At 36.4% G+C, this 5,269-nt stretch overlaps 1 long non-coding RNA gene across 1 annotated transcript; it reads right to left on the bottom strand.

Moving 5' to 3' along the window:
* Positions 1-4,136: 4,136 nt before the first annotated feature.
* On the bottom strand, positions 4,137-4,962 carry LOC124278094. The gene is made up of 3 exons (XR_006898973.1): positions 4,885-4,962; positions 4,478-4,629; positions 4,137-4,241 (listed from the first exon to the last, which is right to left on the bottom strand). It is a non-coding gene; the product is annotated as an uncharacterized LOC124278094 (long non-coding RNA).
* Positions 4,963-5,269: the final 307 nt, after the last annotated feature.

The following is a 5,269-nucleotide window of genomic DNA, read 5'->3' on the forward strand; positions in this document are numbered from 1 at the left end:
AAACACAGGTTCACTGGAGAGATTTTCTGCAAGATTTAGAAGGTTCGTGCAGCTGTAGCCACTTGTTGCAACGTTTTGTGTAATAATATATATATGCATATATATATATATATATAATAATATTATATATATATATATATATATATATATATATATATATGGCAAGCAATACACACACACACACATATACCTACATACTCTTAATTGTTTGTTTTATTGGATAATGCACTAAATTCATACCACCAAATGGGAAGAATCATTAAAACTATTTCTTCAATAATATTAATAGAACTGGGAATTAAATTAATTAACATTGGCATATAGATTCTCAACAAACACGATTTAACTGGAGATGCGAGGGTTAGTCAAAACGTTCTAGGCCCAACATAGACGACGAACTCTTTGGTCACATTTTATTATTTTATTTTTCCGCATAATCAGTACTCGTTTACAGCAGCTTTCAGTTCTTCATTATCTACACAGCATGTTCCACGGATATGTTCTTTCAGCTTTTGAAAAGGTGGCAGTCACTTGGAGCCAAGTCATGTGATTATGGAGGATAAGGAAGCTGATGTACAGCATCCCTTGTAAGTAGGGAGGTGTTATACGAGGCATTATCATGTTAAGTCAGAACTCCAGCCCACAATATACCTTTAATAGAAGCCCTCAATCTGTTGAGTAACACAGTATAGTAGGTACCAGCTTCTGGCTCTCCTCTCCAGGTAGTGAACATGGATGATTCCCTCCGCATCCCAGAACACAGAGGCCATAACTTTCTTCACTGACCTTGAAGATTTGAACTTGGAGAGGATGAGAAGTTGGGTGGAGAAGTGTGGTGGTGACACTCCATGGTTTGACGTTTTGACTCCGGATCGAGATCCATGTCTCATCCCCTGTCACTAATCTACTTTTAAGATCATCAAAATCTTGGTCAATCAATTCTAAATGTTCCTTTGAAATATCTTTTTCTTCAAATAGGCATTAAGACACTTGGGGACCCATAACGCGGATATCTTGTTCATGAACAAATGGTCATGAATAATAGTGTGAATTGATCCTTGGCTAAGACTTGTTTCTTGTTCAAGTTCTGCAATAGTCACGTAGGAATGCAAGAATACGATTTTGTCCACAGCCTTTACTGAGATTCAATCTTCATTAACGGCTGTTGAGGGACGTGCACCCCTGCGGTCATCATCTAAGCTCTTCCTGCAGCCCATCGCGCTTAACAGTGGAATATGAAGGACAATCATCCCCATACACCTTCAGCAAACATGCATGCACCTCCGATGGAAGACAACCTTTCAGAGTCAAGAACTTGATAGCAGCACGATGCTCATTCTCTCCTATTACAGTAGAACTATACTGGTCCCTATATGTTTCAGGGACCTGTTGCGTTCACTCGAGTTGATCAATGGAATAAAATACATTGAAATGTTTTTATCTGATCTATTAAGTGCAAAAGATTTAAAAACTCCAGATGCATAGAAGTTATGTAGGCCTAGAACTCTTTGACCAGCCCTCGTAACAACGGTTAGTGAAATAATTTGACTTGTTTCATTGCATATAAATAACATCGTTACAAAATTGTTACGAATACAACCTTTTGTATTTCCCTAAGAAATGAAAATTACTTCTTACTTTTGTGAAATTTAATAGCAAATTACATTAGATTTTTTAAAGCAATTCACAATAATTGCCCGTATCTGCATCGGGGCATACGATTTACTAAAATGAAAGTATATATTTAGTCACGATTCTTTTATTTTTTAGAAACTCAGTCACTGGGAAAACTCCTAGCGTTTGTGACTGGTCTGGACGAAGTCCCACACTTGGAGCTTCTGGCCCCAACGGAGACTGGAGTTCTCCCATCCAGGGATCGACTCCTACGACGGCACAGCATATGCCAACACATGTGCCAATTCACTGAGGGTCTCCAGTGCTTCAAGTATACCAGACCTTCAAGGAAGTGATGATGCTTTCCTTGGAAGTTGGAACTGTCTTCACGAACGCATAATTTGTGAGAGAAAAACTCTTAGTTAAGATTATTATTTGGTTACATTAATCATAAGAATATTCTTAAATCATGAAAACATTTCTTTGTAACAGGCCATAGTATACCCTAGACCAAACTATGCCCAGGGTTAAAACGGCCTAGGCTAGAATATACCCTGGGTATATTATGTCCTAGGCCAATTTATACTCCGGGGACCAATTCATACCTCACAGGACAGATTATACCCCCCAGTATAGCCCAGCTAAGATATACCTGGGTTAAGGTGACCTGGCCTTGGCCTGACTCCCATCTACTTTTCCCAGGTCAGAAGATTATACCCTATGATGTCAGAAGTGTTTATTATACAGACTTTTATAACTTCAACAAGGGAAGCCACAATCAATAAAAACAAAAGATCAAAGATCACTACTACACTTATCAGTAGTGTTTACGCATTAAAAATAAAAATATTCCCCAAACAACGTAAGACAGCTGTGAAAAAAAAAGTTCATAATGTGATAACATGTATAATGTGCTGGAACTTCAGATTCCAAGTCCTCACTACTGTATATGTAAAATACAAAGTTTAACGCTGATAACAATATCAAAATGATCATGATCACAACCCAACATTCTGTGTGGCAGTGATGGCAGATTGTACATCTACTGGGAATACTTCTGTGGTGTTGCAGTGTAAAACGTAAAAGTTTGTGCATTAAAGTTGTTCTTCCAGAGTTGTCAAAGGTGTACAACTGTAGGAGTTTGGTGCCAAACACTACTGTCTGTCTGTGTGTGGAACTGAGCACACTGTCACCATACATTTGATTGCATCATTGCTATTTCTATCTACTTTCGCTTCCTGGCTGTGTAACAGCAAGATGTTTTTCATTTTAATACAATTAAGTTCATAAGTGGCATTTGTCATCTCGTGAAATACAATGATGTTTTTGAATGAGAATAAATGCAACTATAATAGCATTTTATTAAAAACTGTATTAACCTTTTCCCCAATAGAATTTAGCTGTTAATATGTTGATCCGTAAGACTGTGATACAAAGGACAGTAGATATGGTAGATTTACAGGGTTTTTGTTGTAGTGTTACATGTTTATAAAAATACATTAATGTGCCATACCAAATGTTTGCCCAGTTGTAAACATGAAGGAGTAAATATACTGTGTAAATACAGTCAAAACCTTGTTGCACAAGATGAGTATACTCTGACCTGGAGGGCATAGTCTAGCCCTAGGCTGTTTTACACACCGGGTATAGTTTGGCATAGGGCAGTGTATTTCCCAGGTATTCTCTGGTCTGGGCCAAACTATACCCGGGTTTAATAATGGGAAGGGGGCTAATGTGGCCTGTTACACCTGTATATAAACACATAAAAATCGTCATGATTTAAATACAATGTGAAGTGGAATTGGATGTATGTTCTCCAAATTCATTTGTATCTTTCATTTGGTGTGATTATGTGTGCTAAAGTAGCATTGACGATACTCTCCCAGCTTATGGTTGGTTTTGCGAGTCCTTTTAAGTTCATTTTACTGTGACAGAAAATAAGGTCACATGATAACACACATATTATAAGTTATATTTTACAAGTTTACGTTTTACGGAATACCTCCTACATTTTACAGTTAAAAGTGTAGTGTTAATTGTGTATCAGCTCTTGGGTTAGGAAACCTATCTGAACAGATATGATGTTCTTTGCAATAGATGTTGCATAGGTATTGAAACATTCAACTTCCAAACTGTTTGTATCATACTTTAAAGGTCGAAAAGGATATGTTCATTGTTTTATCAGGATATCATAATTGGTCTTTCTTAAACACAAGTAAAAAGTGTCTCACTGGAAATGCTAATGTGAATATGGCGGTTGTTGCTTATCGTGCAATATATTAAAGTACACACGCACTAATATTGTTTTTTTTTTATTGGGTCAAATGATGAGAGTCCTGCATAACAAAAAATGGTATGTTGACTTTATGTTTTACCATATATGACTCGATATTACACAAAGAAATGAAAGATATCGAGTTAGTTTCCCAATTTCTGAAATAACCAATTGTAAAGTTCAAGTCCTTCATGTGCTGTTTGAGGCATATGTCTCCCAAACTGATGGATCAGTACATGGCACAGATTATTGAACTCTGGTGAGCATCCTCTGTCAAGGGGTCGAGTGGTTGTTAACAGTTCAGCTGCCCTGATGTCGTCAACCGACGCCGGGAATTTATAATCATGTGTTCCTTAAAATAAAAGCAAAATTGTCTGTGTATATATTTCGAAATATTAACTAAATATATTTAAGTCAAACTACAAATTAGAGTAGTATCAGATACAACTTCCACAACATCCCTCTTCAAATATTGAAACAAATATTTAGAACACCTGTTTGACCTAAGAAGTTTTCACAGTTCTAGTTCAGCACCCGTATTGTCAGACAGTTAATGTTAAATTTTAATGTAATTCAACACTGTCCTACCATATACTTCCGGCATGAAGAACATGATGTCTGGCTTCCCATGGGGACTCTCAGCGTTACGCATCCTTCTTACCCTGTGCTGATTCAAGTCAATGGAAATGTGGTTCAGTTCCTCTTGAATTAGATCAGTGAAACAGAACCTTAAGCATTCACTGAAATAAAGTTAAAAATTCTACTTTGTAAAGTTTTACATGGATTTTCTTTTAGGATTGATTTTGTTAAAAGACTTGTTAGAAACCTACTATTTCAATATTAAAATATATGCAAATGGACAGAAAAATAAGACATTTATGTTACACAGATTTCTAAACAAATTGTTATGGGCGATACGTCATCAGCCTCGTCAGTAAATTTATATTTTTATTTATATTAATTAACTATTCGTATTCATAATTCATTTTGCGTACATGTGCAAACGGTTGGATGTAATGACACAGCCTTCCTGAACTTTGTCCTTGAAGAGGTCGATCCAGTAGGCTATCCCTCCACATCGCTATGTTCTCCACCATCGTTTAATCCTCTTGGGACAGAAAGAAAGCGCAAAAAATACATAGCTTGTATCGAAAGCTGAAACATTTACAGGTTGTACTCAGTTAAACGTATTCACCAGAAACACAGAACAAATAACTTCTCACGGACAATTGACAATTATAATGTCGCACTTTACAGATACTACTATAATTAATTCAATGATCAAATACAAAACTTACAACCAGCCAAAACCCCAAACCCTCGTCATTATTTAGTGAAAGAAGGTGTCTGAACAATTTTATGTTATTATTCACTCTACAT

The sequence above is a fragment of the Haliotis rubra genome, unplaced genomic scaffold, assembly GCF_003918875.1.
Source record: "Haliotis rubra isolate DU_JTF1 unplaced genomic scaffold, ASM391887v1 Scf2305, whole genome shotgun sequence".
NCBI classification, from domain to species: Eukaryota; Metazoa; Mollusca; class Gastropoda; order Lepetellida; family Haliotidae; genus Haliotis; species Haliotis rubra.